We start from the raw sequence: 21,991 nt of genomic DNA on the forward strand, positions 1-21,991 counted from the left end.
CTACGTAATATTTATGCGTTATTAAAAATGTTACATTGAAAAATGTAATAACACAATTCACATCAGAAACGTTCGTGTGTACTATACCACTTATATGTATATTTAGCAAGCGTTAGGTAACCTGTATGTTGACATATCTACGGAACTAATTTCGTCATGATAATAACAGTTGCGAATATTCCTTTTAACTTTATATAAAGAAGTTGAGAACTTGAATTGTATGATATTAAAACAATGACTTAAAAGGTATATACTATTGGATAACCTTGGGATATAGTTGAACTTGTAACGGCTAAAATCTACATCTAGACATTATTGTACATACTTCGTATTTATGAACGAAAACCTGACAGAGTTTTGGTCTTGATGGGTACAAAGTTCTGTAGATCCTTTTATTATCTTACGCTCATAATCCTATGGATTGACAACCGAAAGGATATCAGACACAAGACTTAGGATTCACAAGAGTGTAGCATTGCTAATTATTTCCGAACTCTGAGCTACTCTGTTGAATTTTTTGGCCTGATCTGGGATTTGAAGTCAAGATCTCGAAATCTGCAGACAAGCTTGCCACTAAACTAACAAGTAATATGCAGTCAGTAACGTATAGGTCTTTTGGTGGTCTGTTTTTTTTTTGTGCATTTCCGAAACACCTCTGGCAATGTTATTCTTAATTTAAATTATTCATTACTAATAACCAAAGTTAAGTTAAGCTGATATTCTATAGTTCCAAACCTAAATGATTGAATTTTGAATTGTATTTCAATGTAATTTACAAATTTTGTGTGAAACGACATAAATTTACTATACAAAAGTTAACCAGCTACAAAAATTACACACTAATTTGTTTCAAAACGTACCGTTAAAATGTCATAATTCCCGTAAACAACCATAATCTACATCTAATCGCAGCGAATTATGACACATGCAGTTTTTTTTTATAGTTTTTAAAGTAATTAGAACCGCAATCGGCCTTCAAGATTACGAGTAAACTTTCATAATGAGGAGTATTCAACCGTGGTATTTGTATTGCACATTATTACGTTATACTTTTAAAACCATTAATATTGTCCTTGGAAGTTACTTTCCGGTGTCGTTTCGACATCGATATCGTAAATCGAGTAGAAATACCGACTCGATCGCTGGACGAAATCGATTCGGTGTAAGGGAGTATGTACACTGTTTTGCTTGCAAATTAAATGTTAAGTTTAAATATACTTATCTATATTTAACTTTTACATATATGATAGTTAGTAAACCTGTTAGGTCACCTGATGGTAAGTGGTCACCATCACCTTTACATTGCAGCGTAAGAAATATATATCGCCTGTGCGTCACCAACCTTGGGAACTATGATATTATGTCCCTATTGCGTGTAGTTGCACTGACTAACTCACCTTTACAACTGGAAAACCACAATTGTATTGCCTTTGGCGGTAGAATATATAACCAACTCAGGTTTTTCGCGTAAACCTACTCAGGTTTACGCGAAAAACAACTATATGTACTAACGACTAAGAGTCAAATTAAAATGTATATATTTATCAATAATACTAATAAATTAAATATTATGATGCCTGGTTACAATAATTATTTGTTCTCGCTGGAAAAACGTGGGGGTATGTGGGGTCAATGACGCTAAATGTGCCGGAACATCCACTAAAAAAGCAGCGGTACCCACTCCGTCTCTTCGGGTGTCACGGAAAGCCTATAATACACGTAAAATACTAACACAATCAAGAATTATTTATATAAGAAGAAAGATATGAAAATTACTCAAATATAGTTAAAAGCCAAATATAGTTATAAGCCAATATGGCCCAGTGGTTAGAACGCGTGCATCTTAACCGATGATTTCGGGTTCAAACCCAGGCAGGCACCACTGAATTTTCATGTGCTTAATTTGTGTTTATAATTCATCTCGTGCTTGGCGGTGAAGAAAAACATCGTGAGGAAACCTGCTTATGTCTAATTTCAACGAAATTCTGCCACATGTGTATTCCAACAACCCGCATTGGAGCAGCGTGGTGGATATGCTCCAAACCTTCTCCTCAGTTGGCCTTAGCCCAGCAGTGGGAAATTTACAGGCTGCTAATGTAAAAAAATTAGCAGTTAAAAGATCACGGCTCCATACAATAATTACTAAAAAAAAAACAAATTTCTATAAATTTTATTTAATTATGAATTAAAAATATTGGTCTACGTGAATGCATCTTTACACATACATCTATTCCGTAAGAATTTCATGTCCAACTGAGGATATCTTGTAAGAAACCGGTTTAACACAGCGTTGTCGTAATGTACTTAATATAAGTCATATCCTATATTAAAATATATTACCAAATATCTCTGTATTAATAAACGAGAGGACGGTTTTTTGTAACACGTAACTATAAGACTTTAATAATATTGATATTAAGAACAAGAAACAAGGCGTTTCGGAAAAGTTTAAGTATCTATTATTAAATACGGAGCTGCGCTTCGCCAGTTGCTGCAGATGTCCACGGGCGGTGATAGCCACTTTCCATCAGGCGAACCTTCTGCTTTTGCCGGATAAAATATTAAAAAATAAACTACTGTTTAAATTTAGAATATTAACGGAATAAGCGTCGTCGTAAATTTCATGATCAACAAATTAGTTTTATCTCGACTCAAACCTCGAATGTGTGTTATTTTTTCATGAAACAAAACACAAACGTATATATCCTAGCCAGTTCACTTTTTCTTCTAGAGCTATTTCGTAAGAACAGACTCGAATTGGACACAATCGTGAAATGTCAGCATGTGATATGCAATATTGACTTCAATAACAATAACATTTAAAGGATACACCCACCAAAATAGCGTATCACTCTCGTCGGTTTACAAAATATCAAGTGAGATAAGATTCGCAAAGAGAGAACTTATAATTAAAAAAAATTCGAACTAAGAATTCTAATGAATTTAGTATTTTCATTAATCCATTGACCTATGAACGAAAGATGTATAAGCTGAATTACACCCAGACCGCTAATTTAACGACGCTTAGTAAAAAGGGTAGGTTTTTAATTGAATGGCTAATTACACCATTTTCCTACTACACAATTCTACAATATAACAATTTAACAGAACTAAAACGTTGCGGTCTTTTATTAATGGCATATACAATTACATTACAATTAATCTAAAAATATTAATTAACAATCGATAAAATTTTAACATTTAAGAGTACTTTTGTGTATCCTATATATAGGCTGGTGCTTGAACATTATAGAGCATTGTTATATGGGCGTGAAATGGGAGTCTTATACTAATTTAACTTTTAAATAATTGATGCAAACAACTTATATATTATGATTCATCTGATTGATTAACCGTCTGACTTTGATTGACATAACCTGATTTGGATCACCGTGGCTATTTTCAAAGGTAAAATACTCTCTCCGATGGGCAAAACAATTAAATATGACTGGACTAGGCACAAGAGCAATGGATTTACTTACTTTCTGACGTACAGAAAACAATCCCAACAGGAGACTTCAGACTGCTACTCTTGGTCCAACACGGACTTTGAATCCGGAACTCTACAAACTAGGCACTCGAACATAGAGACAATCAAAAGATTATATATTCGTAGCCTTAACGGAGTGACATTGTTAGTATATAAACAAAATATTATTATTTATTACCTTAAAAAAGACCATCTACGAGAATATATTCAAGTTAAGCCACTTAAAAGATTTCATACATCAGAATCGGTAACCATATCAATGAAACATTTAGCAAACTCTAACGTGCAAAAAAAAACCGTTTAGTAATTATTATGTAACGTAAGTACGTTACAACGCGCATTGGTCACACTATAAGTTGTTCAGTAACTGTAACATTGGGTAATGGTTTTGTAAATTGTTACCAAACGCGATTTTCAACTGTTAAAATTGTTATTTATAACGTCTTATGTGAAATTAGCAATATGAAATAACTTTTATCTGATTTTTGATTGTGATAAAAATTACTAATTGTTACGATTACAAATAGTTCGTTTTGTAAGGACAATGTTTGACTATTATTCCTTATTTTCGAAAGAGGTATTAGCAATGTAATTTCCGTCACAGTAGACTTTACAATTGGCTCGGCCCACGGATTGAATCCAGAACTTCGGGATTCACAGCCTTATAACCTACAAGACCAAAGAGTTCAATTATAACCTATATGTATGTACCTTTGCTCGGTTAAATAAAAAAAATGTGAGTACAATAATAACATAATGCGTCTTGTGTATTGTGTAGTTTTATTACGAGACGTGTTTAGTAACGAATTCGCAAAACGTTACTTAATACATTCGTTAGCACATTTTTAGTTTGCGGGTTACCAAAGTATGAAATTGTTTGGTAAGAAATTATGTGACCATTTCAAGGTCAAAGTTTAAATAATTTGTGTCACTCATTACAAAAGTCTTAATGTTTTTTTTTATTATTGTATGTGACACATTACGCGAAACTATAATATTTAAATCTTTTCGATGTCTATCTATTAAATTTAAACAAATTCATGGTATAAAATTGATTCAATATGAATACACAGAAGCACAAGAATTTTGTTACAACATATATAAATAAATAGGCATAGATAAAATATTTAACTAACTCCATTTTCGACATTGAGATTTAGGGATCAAAAAGATTCAAATCATATATATTATAAATGATTATAATGATGGAAATTCGAGCACAGAGCGAAAACCAGTAAAATAAAAACTAAAATAAAAACAATATTTGTTAATAAAACGATGCTTATGTCTTGATCAAGTCGCCCAAATATTCAAAACTTAAATAATTGTTATCTTGAAAAGTAAAATATTTTCACGGAATCTCTATAAAAGACTGCATCTTATATTCAAGGTCCACGCTTGTGAAATTTTTGACATATTGAGTCATAGCTTATAAAAAAATTATTAATTTATATATTTTCTTAAATATTAAAAGTTTTATTCGTGTCAAATATATCATTATATTATTATCATCTATACAATCAGAGTAGCAATTCTATTAAGAAATGTGTATTTGCAACGATCCACACGTTCATAAATGTATATTATTTTATCATGTCAGCCAAGATCAAGCCGAGAAGGCGAGAACGTCGTGAGACGACGCATGATTTCAACGCAAGTAAGCCTGCATTCGTCGGATGAAATTCTGCGTCGTATTCGAACTGCAATAGGAAGATGAAATATTCGAACTTACTCTTAAATAAGGCAATCCTTCGGCAATGATTTATTTGCTTTATTTACCTTTTTATTATCTTTTATTATATATATATTATTATCTTTGTCGCCCAAGGATTTTGCTTGCGTTATAGAGGTGAGTCTTCAGTTATTAGGTTAGGTGTAAAAGTAGCCTGTGTCCTTCCTTAGAGTTCTAGCTTACAATATAGTAAACTTCATGAAATTTGGTTGAGTGGTTTGCCGTGAAAGAGCAACAGACAAACAAACAGACATAGTTGCTTTCGCATTTATAATATTAGTATAGATTTTTTAAGTCTTGAGCTACAAGATAACATCTTCAAAAAATGACTTTAAATTATCAATTTACTTATAAATTTGTTTTATATAAACAACCTAACTATCCTTCTAAAAAGTCGGTTACAATTCTAACCTAATGTAAAAGTTCTATTACGTATTACCAAACATTTCATAAGACCGACCTTGTTCGTTGCGACATTTCTCGAGCAAAACGCTTGAAACTTATCAAAATCCACTTTTTTCTTATCTAAAAATTAGTTTAGTTTTTAACCTTTTAGCGAGAATAAGAATCAATTTACAGTGACATCAGATATCTCCTGTACATAAGTAGAAAAAGTTAATTGAAATGATACTAAAACGATTTAATTTAGAACAAAGTAAATTGATACTTAATTTATTAATCTCTTAATTTTTTCTCAGTCTTACTTAAATTTTTACTTCTAAATAGGGTTGAATTAAGAAGATAAGAAGCAACAGCCTCAAGACAAAAGGCCTAAAATTGAGATAATCTTAAATAATTCTGACGAGTTCAAACTTTTAGATTTGAGATTTGGTAGATTTTTGACAATTAATAAGCAAGTGCAAACACTTCTATATTGAATAAAGATTTTTGACTTTGACTTTGAAAAAAAAAAAATATAGTATATGTTGATATATTAAAAATTAGAATGGTATTCTATCACCAAATAGTAATACTTATTGTAGTGTTCCAGTTTGAAGGGCGAGTAAGCCAGTGTAACAGGCACAAGGGAAAAAACCTCTTAGCTCACAAGATTTGGTGTCCACAAGAGTTTGGTGGCATCTTCTATGCGTAAGGCGACAACTTACCATCTGGTAACCACCCGCCGCTTACATATACAAAAATTATACTTTTGACGTTATTTAATAAAAATTGTCGTAAGTTATACGTCCACCAGTTTTTATCCCACAACGAACACCTGATTTCTTCAATTCCTAGTTAAGTTTCTTACACAAAAGTTGTCAACCAGTTTCCGACTTCGCAACATCAATACCTTCATCCTTCATGCACGGCATTCATTTCTAATGGAAGATCCAACGGCTATTGTTAACGTGACCTATTAATAAATTTAAATCTCATATTAAAAGAGCATTCATAAAAAAGACTTATTACCGAATAATAGATGATAAAAAAGCATCGAGTTAATAGTTCGTTGGTTTTCATGGCTGATTAATTAATTTAATTATCTCACATATCTAAATTGATAGGAAGGTCATGAGCATGGCTGTGGATGGATATAGAGGAAGGGGACGACCAAAGAAACGATGGATGGATTGTGTGAAAGACGATATGGTTAGAAAGAATGTTACTTGTGAGATGATGTCCGACAGAGAAGTATGGAAGAAGAAGACAGCTTTTTTATGTCATAGGTGGCAAACGAGCATGAGGCTCACCTGATGGAAAGTGTCTTCCACCGCCCATGGACATTTTCAACACCGGGGAGCTTGCAGGTGCGTTTCCGACCTTTAAGGTAGGAGTACGTTTTTTCCTTGAAAATTCCCAAGTCGTGTCGGTTCGGAAAAATCGCCGGCGAAAGCTGGTTCCACAGAGTGTTTGTGCGAGGCAGAAAATGACTTAAAAATTGCGCTGTTGTGGATTTTCGGACATCTAGGTAGAAAAGCTGCGCCAACCCCAAGTAAAATTGGGATAAGCGCAGGAGGATGATATGATGATCTGTCTAAATTAGTGGAAAAGAGTTAGTAACGAATGCCTTTCTTCACAGTAGAATCTACATCCAGAACCGGTGATAACTTTACATTTAATTCCAAACTCTAACATTACAATTCAAAAGTGCAACATACAACTACTTGAATGAAGATTATTTTGATATTGAAATCCGCTAGAGGGTAGATTTGAATACATTCTGTTGGATTCAAATGTTTTTCTTTTTTTCAACAACATTTGACATCTAATGGATGCGATATAATTGGTCGTGAACTTGATAATAATATCTGATATGAAAATAAAAATCGGAACTTTGGAAGTAAATTTAAAGTAGACAGAAGTATTTAACTGGAATAGTGTTAGAAATAAGGATATATTAACCAAGAACTTAGTAGTACATGATATATCTGAGCTATTAGCTAATCGCATAGCATACGAAAATGTTAGATTCGTTTATCTTCATTCCTTCTTCGACTGGAACGGGCTACAGAGATATTATCGATAGAACGACACGGTCGCTTTGGCTGTAACCTGCTGAGTATCCTGTGCTGTGATGATTTATTGTGTTTGAGTGCAATATTGTTGATAAATAAATAACCTATAATAATATTATTAATATACAAGTAACTCTGTCATGCGCGTACGTACCTATGTATTGCCAAACAGTAATACTTTCTATCGTTGTGTTACATTTGGAAGTGTGAGTGAGCCCAGTCGTAGCTAACGTAGGGCCAGGTGTTGCAGTGCACCAGGGCCCCGGAGCTCAGGTGGCCCTCTAACCTAAGCTTTGAAAAGAGCGGGTCAGCCAACTCGCCAGCTCCTCAGCAAGAAACCACACTCACAAGTTTTTTTTTAAATAATAATATGAGTTAAAGAAGGGGTGGAAAGAGGGGATAAGAGCCCGATTATTTTCCTATGCACTGAGACCCTTGCCCACCTAGCTACGCCACTGAGTGAGCCAATATAATTACAGGTAACAATTATTACAAGTTCGCAATGTAAGAAACGTTTATTCTTATGGCTAAAATGTCTATGGCTAGTGGTGACCACTTGCCACCAGGTGGCCCAACCACTCGTCTACCTACTTTATAAAAATACACAATAGCCAAAGTACAAACGCGCGTCATCACAGGTACCTTTCATACAAATAACAGTAAACATAAATATACACATATAAGTAATACAAAACGCGTTATTGTTATGTAAAAATTGTATCGGCACGTGTCTTGCGTCAGTAATATTAAAATTTACTTGCTCGTGTGTTGTTTTCATGTGCAAATTTTTTTTGTATTAAATATTATAATTTGTTTTTTGTATCATATATTAAATTTTTAATCGATGTTTTGGTAAATTAGGTGATGTGTAGAATTTAATAATGAAGAACAAATTATGATTTTGGGCCGAGATGGCCCAGTGGTTAAAACGCGTGTATCTTAACCGTTGTTTGCGGGTTCAAACCCAAGCAAAGCGCCACTGAATTTTCATGTGCTTAATTTGTGTTTATAATTCATGTCGTTGTAATTCTCGGCGGTGAAGTATAATATTGTAAGGAAACCTGCATGTGTCTAATTTCAACGATATTCTGCCACATGTGTAACCCGCAAACCCTGTCCTCAAAGAGGATTTTATTCCTCAATCTTAATTATTTCCTAATCAATGGTTCGTTTTAATTTGTGACTTTTATATTGTATTGTGTGTATTTTTCGAATTTATATTCAAATAGTTTTTCAATATATTTAAAATTGATATTTACCAAAAAACATTTTATTGTAAAATTATCATACTTATGATTTATATGTTTCATTAAAATTAATAATATAAATCTATTTAAATATTTCGTAAGCAAGCTGATATTACGATATTTTACGCAAATCTGCAGTTAAAGAATATTCTTTATATATATATAATAAATCATATTAAATTGCTAATGGCATTCAAACTATTCCAAGTATAGTCTCGTTATCATTACCATTTTATTAGACGTTCAAATCATAAAAGTATGACACACTGTACTAGGATTTTAATAACCTGAAAGTGGCAACTTGTACGTACAGTTTAAAAATAAATAAAATAAACTTCTCTAGCTTAATAATATGTATTAATAATGGCCTTGATATTAAATATAAAAATTAAATTAAATCTATCCTTATTTTGACTTTGGAATAAAGAACTTATTCTTACGTTAACGTAAAGTGTATTTTAATTATAAAAAAGTCTTATTATTCAATTAAAAACTAATATTCTGCAAATTCAATTATGAATAATAATTTAGAATGTAAGGAAAACAATGCTTCTCGTTCAAAACTTATAAAATTTATTTTATGTGCATATTCCAAATACAATTGAAATTGCGCATGCGCAGTAAAGCTATTCTGTAATACCAAACTCGAAACGTACCGCAGAATACGATCATGCAAAGTCAAAAAGCTATAAGCGAGATTGACGCTAATAACAATTAAAATTAAAAGATTACACAATTAAAATGGCTTGTCACCGTAAGGCACAAAATTCCACGTATGAAATGCGAAGTGTGGCGACATTAGCTTTAATAATAATTATTATTTAAATATTTAAAGGACACACGCATCAAATAATGCACAGCAATGTGATTCTGTAAGAATTCGCTACGTATCTCACTAGAGAAATATTAACAACTAATATACGGTGATACGCCATTTTGATACGTGTATCCTTTAAATTTTATAACAATTGTAATCAACTACGCATATATATAACATTTTGATATCATGCTTGTTGTCTGCGTTGATTTTTGAAACTCGAATAGCTCTATTTCTCTTTCTTACAGATAAGCGATTTTTAAATTTTACGAGTGAGATACGAAATGAGCACTTACAGAATAGCACCGCTGAGGATGGATCTACAGTGGAAGGATTGTATGGAAATGTCAGCGTAACATTAGGAACCCTACATACGGACGACTGTTATCCAGTAACTATAAAATTTGTGACATTATGCAGAAATACATTGCGATCCAACGAAATTGTATTAGTAATAATAGTAATAATACAAGAAAAAAATAACTCTTTTTTTTCAAACTAATTTATTAAGACAAACAAATTGGTCAGACATCCGTTAAGTCTCATAAACCAGTGTCACTTATAAGTCACACCGTCAATGCACCTTACGCTTGTAATAACATTGACTCACTCAATAGTTAATATTGACCACAGCAATTTGAGTGGTGTAGTCAGTATTATTGGTGATTAAACTACAGCTACAAAAAGCCTGCAAATGTCCAACTCCTCCCTTTGAGAATAAGATTTGTAGCTGACCACTCTACTCAACCCAGACGACACCTATGATAGATTTTTATCCGATTCATGCAAGATTCGTCACAAAATATTTTTTGAAAATTCGAAAACATATCTTGTTCTGTAGTATTAAAACCCAAAAATATAAAAAAAAAATCGATAGAAAAATAAATGAAGAATAGTGTGTCTATTTGTCTTAGCATATTAACATGGGATCATAAAAAAATGCCTATATAATCGGTCCTAATAGTATTCCATCCAAATTGATCTTATCATTCTTTTTTAATATGAAGTGTAAACATATTCTTCGTCATTTTTAATTCGCCACGCATTAAATTAAAAAAAAAATAGTAACAACAATTTTTGAGTCAATAAAATTAAAAATGTAAATTTCCATTGCGAAATTTAAAAAACAGATGTAATGACAAGTGACATTGAACACGATTAATACGATAATTAAAGGACGCAAGCTTCAAATTAGCATACTATTATAATATACTCGTACGTATATGCTGTTTTAATATCGAATTCGATGTCATATTTTGAATTCGTACTATAAAGATTTTATAAAATACGATAAATACAATACAAGTATTTTTGCATTTGAATAATTTAGTCCGACTTAAACAAATTAATACAAATAGCTACTATACATCACGACCGCAACAAATATTTCCAACTCTAATATCAAGACTATTCGTTCGAGAATAGTCTTGATATTAGAGTTCGTCTGTAATCACCCTTCCTTTCACATTGACCTTGCCAGAGTTGAACCCCCACTGACGTAAGTATACACGTGAGTCCGACACGTGCTTGTTACGTAATTACGTAAGCTGAATCAGGATTACACTTCGGACTGTTCCATTGACAGGAGGATTGATATTGATATAACGTGACTAGTAAACAGCTTACCGCATCAAATTATTAGCATGAAGTACGATTATTATGCGATCGTTGGAAAAAAAAACAATATGACGCGGGAGGTCAGTTAGACGAAAAACATTAAAAGTAATCATTATTAAAACAATTTATAATTTAAGACGAACGAAATAAAAACAAGACTAAACAAGAGAATAGAGGTACGTTTGTATTTAAACAAAAATAATAATAATCTAAGTTACTCCTTATTATATCAACTTTCTGCCAGTAAAAGTCCCGTCTAAATCGGTCCAGCCGTTCCAGAGATTAGCCGGAACCAACAGACAGATGGATAAAAATTGAAAAAATGTTATATTGGTATATGTACGGTGTTTATTTTAATATTACAAACAGACAATCTAATTTTATTATATGTATTTCGTATTAATAAGATGCGCGATAAATATCAATGCTATACACAAGAGGTATAAGCACTCAAAATCAAATTATTATTAATTCAAATAGACTCATAAAAACGCTGAATCGTCATGCTACAGTTTTGAATTTAATGTAAGGCTACCACCAGTTCGGAAAGTAGATTCTACCGAGACGAACCGGCAAGAAACTCAACTGATTAAGTCAATTAACAAACTGATTAACTCAAAGGTATTTATACCAATTTCATTTATGATATATTTACTCTAGAAAGTAAGGTTAAGATATATACATATATATATAAGAGTTATAAAGAAATTAAACTTAATTTATTACAATTGACTACGAGGCGTTATTCTGAAACCACTGTTAACTTATCTACGGATCGGTAGTCTAAGAATAACGGATAGTAAGGTAAGTAGATGTATGAAGATGACAGATAACATGTAAGTCTTAGTAATAAATATGTTTAATAATTGTAATGAATATTCATTCTAGACGAAACTAGAATGCTTACATCTCGTTTCAAATCGCTCACTCACTCTAACCATTCACTCTGATTGTGAACGAAGTAAAGCAAACATAGAACAGGCTATGTGATAACTATAGTGATTAATTAAACAGTATTATACGCTATAAGTGGGTAACATTACCATTGTTTTTATTGTAACTGTATTTTTATTTTAGAGGTTTATAATTGTTGTTTTTATTAAGCCTTAAGCCGTATCTTTTGCCTAGTTTATGCTTGTCTAGTTTCTTTTATTATTATTATTAATTTAAGAGTGTATTACTTTTTATTGTAATTCAATAGTGCTGTAAATACCTGTAGTGGTGTATCACACTGCATTGGTCCGTGTACTTTTGATTGAATTGTTTTTTTGAATATGCCGATGGTGTTTCAAATAAATAAATTAATTAATTTAATGTATCTTCACTAGGTGCATACATAATATATATACCTAACAGTAAAGAGGTCGCAGAGGTCATATTTTGGGTAATACCCAATTAATAATCTCAGCGATGATAACTCAGATCTTCGAACAGTCGTTTTCTTTACTCGTGAGTTGGAAGAGGGTTGGAAGCTCTTATCGAGAAAACGAATTCTGTTAATGCCATAAGGGAAGCAAATCTGTCAGAAGAAACAATTCGGGCTTGGTACTAACAGTCTCAACGGCTTACCGATTCACGGGACTATAATACTTATACATATATATATATATATATATATATATATAAATATATATATATGTATATATTTATAACAATCATAACTTAGACTTAAAATTAGATTTGAAACTAAGATTATTTTATAATTATAATTACGTATATATACGTTAGTGTGTGTGTTTTTGTGTATAATACACTTATTATATTTATTAGAGAAACACGCCCCTTTGAGTATCAGATTAAGTACTGCGTAAGACTTGTTTACTTGATGTAAATGAAAGTTATATGTAATCTCATATGTTTATTATTTACTTTTAATAGAAATTTAATATAAAATCAATACTATAAAACACATTAAAACCAAGTAAATATATTTTTTCATGAATATATGAAATTTTAATTAAGAATGTTGCCAATCTAGTAAATATTTTGATATGCTAGTAAAAATATGCTCTAATCTAGATAAAAAAATAAAAATTAAATACAAAAACTTAAAAATAATTATTCCATCGTCGCTATTTATAAATGTTAATGTTTCAAGGCGAAACATATAATTACAATAATCAGAATAATCACATTTATATTATTATGTAAATAAATCAAGATTATTATGAAATGCATAGTGTTGTTGTTTATTAGAAATGACATATCTATCACATATATAAATCTAATATTAGTATATGCTTGATATACAACATGTTATATTATATAAAATTGATTACATGTCTCATTTGCGCACTTAATATAATATTATTAATAACTACTCACGTGTTAAGGCATGAGGTTTTAGGTAATATATAATAAATTTCAATGCCGACTTATATTTTCATTATTTTTTTTATAATAGTATCACATAATTACTCCTTATACCTTTTGAAACAAACAAGTCTCATTTTTATCAGACACGCGATGGCGTTTATTTAAATTAGAATTTATCATATTAATTTCTTAATCGTTATTAATAAAACTATCGTTTATTTATTTAAAAAATATTAACAGTTTATTTGTTTGATTTAATATACGAATATTATCATTCATATAGATATACGAAAGTATTGTATTTTAACCGTCCAATCGGAACATTTCCATTCTTCTGGTAAATAGCTTGTAACCAATGGTATACTCGCTGAGTTTTATTATAAGCCAATGGTTAATGAGAATGACTAAGCTACATTAAAAGGGCTCGTCTCCGTTTGAGGAGAATGTTTAAACTACTTTTCATCCAAGTTGCTCCAATTCAAAAAAGTTATAGCTTTTCTTTTCTTCTGTCCCCGAACTTAATATTCTCTTATAAAACTGTATTATATTTCAATTATTTTTTATTAAATAAAACAGTCAAGTACTCGTTATTTAATTTGAAATCAAATGAAACCGAAATTGTAATTTGATTTCAACGTGTATGAGACGAATTAGATTCACAGCGAGCGTCTATTCTTTTAGATACATTCAAATTTGATTTTGAATTTGGAGTCCTTATAATTTGGACTTTTACTAATAAAATCGTTTACAAAAATACACATCCAATTAAAAAAAAAAAAAAACAAATCCGTACTGATACATTTAATCATATTATATAGTCACATACAAAATAAATACTAATACCGAAAGTTATAAAAATATATATAATACCATTCTTAAACAAATGATCAACGTAACTTAATACCTAAGCCTTATTACAGAAAAAAAGGCTATAAACTAGATCACACAAATAACAATTTATATAATGAAAATAAACATAATAAGATATTAAATTACATTACATCACAGGCTTTTTGTTGTATTTATAAAGACAATGGTACGAATAAGTCTCGCTCGATGCCCATGAACGTGACCCGAACGTAACGAGACACGTGACCTGTCTCAGATGGTAGACGCACGTGAGTTTCAGAAACATGTGTTTATCTAAATATATAAATTTTAAACGTTTAAATTTACTTTCATGTGAATTATAATGAATTTTGAAAAGTTTTTTTGTCATAGATCATTATTCTGTTTTGTACATTCGTTGTCTCAAGCGCTTGTTGCTAGAAAATTCCTTCGTTTTGCATACATAGGATAAATGGTTTTTAATATTCATTGAATTTTATGAATGATACACACTATTAGGGAATTAGAATTGACTGATTGATTATTGTGGGTTCTTCTTGGGATAATCTACATACCGTCCAGGTAACATTTTTATTATTTTTTTTTTTTAAATAACGATTCATAAGTCATAAAGACCTTACTTGAAATTAAAATTTTTAATTTTAATATCGTAGAATAATAAATAATTTAATTAGTACAAAATTATCTTAACATTAACAGTCCGTAAATGTTCCACTGCTGGGCTAAGGGCTATTCCTTTGAGGAGAAGGTTTGGAGTATATGCTTGGTGGAATATGCTTAGCCCAGCAGCGGGAAATTTACAGCCAGTACATGTCGTTGTTGTAATTGTATTGTCAAAATAATATCTGCAGAATTTTATTCTAGACACGTCTTTCTTGCTCCGTTAAATATTTATTGCCATCGCAGCGTCAAATACTTGGTGTTATTCACTAATTATAACTTCTCTTATTTATACAATTCTATTAAAATAATCAATGTTATTTTAATAAAATAATCCTGTAAATATTATGTAATGCAATTGTCGTAAATCTCTTTATTACACAAAAGTCAAGGTACAAGGAGTAAGCTTAAATAATTAAACTAAAAAACTAGTGTGCAAGGATAGACTTAACCCAAAAAGAGATTCCTTCCGGTCAAACTTGGAGCCAACGTTTGAGTTGCTAAGACGAGAATAAACCTAAATTCAATTGAAAAACATTATAAATTATTAGTTAATTATAAAACAAAATGCGAAGACAAGAAGTTCCGTGCACATTCTAGTGTAGCGACAAAAGTGAATACAAAATCCACAGCGAATGCAAATTCCCGGTAATGTATACAATAATCAAAGTAATAATACTTGTGTTGCATGAACAAAACGAGTCGTTTCACACTAATTTAATATCTGAGGAACTGAACTACTTAAAGCTTGTCAGTTGCCAGACAGAACAAGTCATCTACTGCACTATCCACCTATCACTAGCCAGTGTAATCACAGGCACAAGGGACATAACATCTTAGTTCCCAAGGTTGGTGGCGCATAGATGATGTAAGGAATGGTTAATATTTCTTACAGCGCCTTTGTCTATTTGGTTGTATATTGGTGGTGACCACTTACCGTCAGGTGACCCATATGCTCGTTAGCCAACCAATGGCATAAAAAAAAACTATCACGGTCTAGTAAACTTAGTATATAGTTTTGCGGTGGAATATCTTATGAGCTGGTAGTACTTGCACCAAGTAAAACCACATAGTATTACGTATCAAATCCTACCTAAATATTTAAAAAATCATGCATTTGTATCGGAAAAAGCACAGAACGGAACTACATCCGTAAACAAAGTTATAAGACGAAATTGTATTCCGGCAACGTTTAAACATTGCTTCGATAAAAATACAACAATATACTATAATTAAAACTTCTAACATTATCACATAATGTATTACCTCAACATTTTCCTCAGCGCCAAGGTTTCAGCGCCCTCCGATCATTTCCCGATCAGCTCATGAATACTAAACACTAGGTATCTATTTCCTATTTAATTCAGCGTTAGGTCATGCATATGATAGGTTTATATCGACTTTTTACAAGTATCAACTTAAAGAACGAGGTTAACAATTCGCTTGTACGTTTAATTTTTTATTTTATTCGTTACTTGATTTCATCAGATATTTAACCACAATGTTTGATGGATGAGGTTTAATGGCTTGTAGTGAGATTGGAGATGAAAAATTCTTGTTTTTTCCGGCTAGAAAATATAAATTCTCCTTTTTTCTCTACTGCATAATATAATCATTTCTCTTGAATCTCTGCCCTTTGATGAAAACCGCATTAAAATCCGTTGCTTAGTTTAAAAGATCTAAGCGTAGAGATGGCGGGTAGCATTTTTTTTTATACTATGTGAAGAAGTAAGTTTTAAAATAAATTACTATTTTTAATTGTTTTGTCATAGAATTTAAATGAATCAAAAGCTACCACTGGGTCGGAATGATATCCGGTGGACAAATTAAATAACATATTAATGTATTATAGGTATATATATATATGTTTCGTAGCCCTATATCTCAAGAGGGTGAAACAAGGTATCTACCCTATACCAATAAAAGAGAGCAATTCATAATAAACCTGAAAAAATATGTTTTAAAGAGTTAAGTTAAAAAGCCCGAGTCTTATTATTTATATTGTGATATTCTTTTTATCATTTTCAAATTTGGAACGGCGCCAAAAATTATATAGCCACAATTTGAAAGATCTTGATACATGACTGTCGATTACCACAATACCAACATAAGAAAAATAATATTTCGTTTTCCAGTTACAAGGCAAAGAAAACTTAATAAATATTCTTTCCGAGTAATATGAATTAATTTAAATTCAGCAGCGCTGTTTCTATTGCCATTATATAAATTATTGAAATCGCTTGGACATCGATTATAGTAACATCAAATAACATAACAGGTCGAGAACATCTCATACATAGTCATTATATCTAGTTTGTAATAAAAATAGATTTATTGCAGCACAATGCAGGAAATAGCGACTATTATTATGCAAGCTGGTACCAATACGAGGGCGGCCTCCATCGGGGTCGCCCGTATTTTCCTCTTAATTGTAAATTACTACGATGTCTCTATTGGGAAGTTTGTATTGTCACCTTGGGCTATGTCTCTCAGAGAGTACGGGAAAAGGGTGATATGTGTTGTTACATTATTGTACCTTACAATATATGTTTTTTTTTTTAATTTAATAGTTACATCGCCAATGGTTGCCGACCTTGAGAACTAAGATGTTATGTCCCTTGTGCCGGAACACAACAATATTAAATATTTCCGTTTGGCGGTAGAATACCTAATTAGTGGGTGGTACCCAGACGGGCTTGCACAAAGCCCTACCACCGGTTAAATAACAATGATAACATTTTCATTACGCTTTGGATTTATATATTTATTTAATTTAGTCAACAGTTGCATATATGTTTAATACTTACCATAACATATATCAATATGTATTTTTTTTTCTAGAATATACTTACCGAACTGATGGTAGCTTTAAATTTATATCAATCGTTTAACTTAAACATTTAAACGTCATTATAAGAACCAGCTATTGTATAAGTACATCGTTACTAATAACCACTTGATAGGCAGAACTTTCCTACTTTCCCACTGCTGGGCTATGGCCTCCTCTCCCTTTGAGGAGAAGTTTTGGAGCGTATTCCACAAAGCTGCTCCAATGCGGATTGGTGGAATACACATGTGGCAGAATTTCATTGAAATTAGACACATGCAGGTTGTCCTCACGATGTTTTCCTTTACCGCCGAGCATGAGATGAATTATAAACACAAATTAAGCACATGAAAATTCAGTGGTGCTTGCCTTGGTTTGAACCCGAAATCATCGGTTAAGATGCACGCGTTCTAACCACTAGGCCATCTCGACTTTTACACTGTAATAAATTAATTATTAATTCAGCCTAAATAAACAGTGCCAGTGTTTTTACAACTGCTGTCGATTATTAATTCAGATTATACAAATACATTGAATACTATAAAGTACAATAAAAAAAAGCAGACGACGAATATTACTATCACATAACGAGGTTCCATGGTGTAATGGTTAGCACTCTGGACTTTGAATCCAGCGATCCGAGTTCAAATCTCGGTGGAACCTATTTTTTGTGTCTACTATTTGAATGTTAGTGTGAATATATTTCCACAGCAAATAACGTAAGTGGAAATTTAATAAGTAGTAATAAATAATGACTGTATATTTATTTATAAAATACAATTTTAAAAATAAAAATTATAAAATGTATCGCTTTTAATATTAAATATAATAGTATTCTAAGGTATTATGATAGTAGAGAGTCGAAGCAAACAGTGCTCTATTGTATTAATCTGGCCCCATGTACTATTGAAGAGAAGCCGAGGGGACAATCCTCCAGCCACTAGCGGAGCACACCATAGGCACCTTGGATGCGTTATATCGGAACAATGCCGCATCCAATCTTTGCCAAAAATGACTGAATATCTGAAGCGAGCTCAAAGAATGTGAGATATTTGCTCAATTATTTCCTACAAAAAAAATGACATAAGCCCTAACAGCTAAGTAAATTTTCGTTTCAATTAAATAATCACAATTAAGTTGAGTTGGATTAGATAAATTATGGCTTATAAGCAGTTCTTGACGTAAATCGTTATATTACATTGATAAAAAACAAAAAATATACTACGTTCAAATAGGCTCTTGGGTGTAGGAAAATATATCCTACCAAAAATAAACGGCATAAATTCAACAAACATTATTTTTCATCAACAATATACGTATATACATATTAAATGATGTATCATACAGATAAATACGGCGTATTCGTTTAAATATTTTGGACAAGTCAAAAATTTTAAATGATAAAATTTAAGGTCATCTACACTAAACAGTGCAACAGCTTAGAGGGCGGATATAATTAGCATGAAAATAATGTAACATTAAGGAACTGATAAGACTTATCTAATGTATAACAGTATTGACACTTGACATACTATATATGTTAAATGGCAAGGGTTCCTAGTAAAACTGGTATTGCATAAAACGCAGCATCACTTATTTTGACGATCTTTACTTAGTTGAAGGTTCAATAAAGACATCTTATATTTTTTTACATACATGCAATAGTATACAATTATTCAGATTAAATAATATAAAAAAAAATTAAGCAAAAAGTATTTAGTTAAATATCAACAAAATGTAGAGAAAGCGAAATTGAAGTGAAACCGATTATTCTAACCAATTAATGCGCAATATCATCAAATTAAAAAAAAAACAAATCTGCTACGAAGGTATTTTTTTTTACAAATAATCAAATCTTTATATCGATATTTTAATAATTGAATTCAATGTATTTATTAGTACAATCGTTACAAAAACGTCTTAGTTCCCGATAGATAAATTATAATCAAATACAACGAAAAAGACAGCAAATAAACCGATATAAGATTACTTACGACTGTATTCGGAAACGGTGTAACTGAGCTATAAATGTTAACCATCTTAATATTGAAACGACAGTTAACTCAACTCTGTTTATAAATATAAACTGATTAAGCTAAAAACATATCGACAATACAGCAATTATATTTATCAGAGAACGTATAGATAAGCTAGCACTCATATATAAAACAAGTCGTATTATTATTGAACTCCTTAAGAGAAACCAGTTATAAATATGTAACCGACTGTACAAAGTTGGCTGACATATAAGAGCAATATATTAACAAAGCATTTACCAAACATTGTAATCCAACACGTATAACCAAGTTACGCAATTACAATATTGTATGTTCTAAATAGATACACAAGTGACACGCGCGAGTCCACGTGGAAGTGCACGTTGCACAAAGCGTGCGCGGGCGCAGATAAACTAGCACGCTGAAAATTACATGTTTCAAACGTTGACATTTCATCATTAGACAAAATGTGCAATTTTAAGACACTGAAGTATTAAATAGGAGACGGTTATTTTCTGTAGTGACATTTTACTGTTTCAGTAATATCGTTATTCATAGTCATTATTAACTGCAACTAGAAAATAATTTGTTTCTCATGTGAAACATTGGTATCTTGTAGGTACGATCGACTTGAATGCCGCGTGACAGCATGATTATATCTTACTACATTTGGGAACAAATTTGTATAAATTTTGAAGCTATTTGTATCCAGTTCGAAACATTATATTCGAGTTTTAAACGTGAAAACTAGTCAGTTTAAAGAGTCGCAGCTGCCTTAGTTGTAAACTGACTGGTATCTCCATACTCTCCGACGAAAACTACACTTCTTTGTCTATTTTCCATTTGCCTTTTCTCTTTTTACCACAATTCTGCACAAAAACAATTGTTTCGAAGCTCTTGGTTTTTTGAAAAGTATGCTTGATTGTTTTCACCTGGAAAACGAATCAAATCGAATAGTCGTGAATATTTATTTGAGTTTCATAATTTGCTTCGTGTACTAAATAAAAGTAGTCATTCTTCATATAAATAAAAATCAACCTAAAGAGTTTTATCAAATATTCTGTAAGGCAACATGTTTCTCTTTAAAATAAGTGTGTTGGAAACTTCCCTAATCGGCAGCACTAATAACATGGCACTCTGCCCAGATTGGCTTACATCAGTTCTAAATCACATCCGTTCTCTATTATCAATGTTGATTCCAATCTTGGCCAAAGTGACTGTTGGCCATACGAACTTGATACCACACAAAGGAAACATTTGTAAAAGAAATTAAGAATATTTTTTTATGGCAACTACAATAAAAAGAGGCGCAAAAAAGACTGCTTGAAAATATTAGACATGACCAAAGATATTTGATCAAATGTTGGACCCAACGGTATATCAAATTAAACGTAACAAAATTGGCAGGAAAAGTGAAAATAGCTTATCCCAAACATTGTAAATTGGAACGTGTATAAATCGAATAAAGGCCACGTGAAACTTAAATATTCCGAAATGGTTTAGTTGCGTAATATAACTAACAATGTATGCATTCTTTTTTTTTATTGCACATTGCACAAGTATCTTGTTATTACAATCCTACTTGGAAATTAATTATTTTGGAATTGTACCATAAATATCTAGTTATATAGGATTGGAAAGGATAGAAATTAACAGGGGTAATTAGACATTTTTGATATCGGCAAAAATAAATCTTAAAATTAGATTGTTTGTCAACAATTTGGAACCTCGCTGGGATGGAAGATATTCGTGATTTTACAATATCCCTAGTACTTTCGCAAACATCAAGGTCATTATACTGATTGACCTTTATCTTAATGTATATCTCCATTGAAGTTGTTAGTACTAATACATATTGGAATTTTTAAATCAACCTACCACATACATATGACGATTCATTTCTGTTATATGTAAGATAAGTACTTATTAAAATGAGGACTTAAAAATGCATATGCAAAATTAAAACAGCTACTGCCATACATA

General features: G+C 31.4%; 1 non-coding gene across 1 annotated transcript; it reads left to right on the forward strand.

Annotated features, from left to right (window-relative positions):
* The first annotated feature begins 18,602 nt into the window (after positions 1-18,602).
* On the forward strand, positions 18,603-18,674 carry Trnaq-uug. Its single transcript has one exon. It is a non-coding gene; the product is annotated as a tRNA-Gln (tRNA).
* The last annotated feature ends 3,317 nt before the right edge of the window (positions 18,675-21,991 follow it).

Source organism: Vanessa atalanta, chromosome 25 (genome assembly GCF_905147765.1).
Source record: "Vanessa atalanta chromosome 25, ilVanAtal1.2, whole genome shotgun sequence".
Taxonomy (NCBI): Eukaryota; Metazoa; Arthropoda; class Insecta; order Lepidoptera; family Nymphalidae; genus Vanessa; species Vanessa atalanta.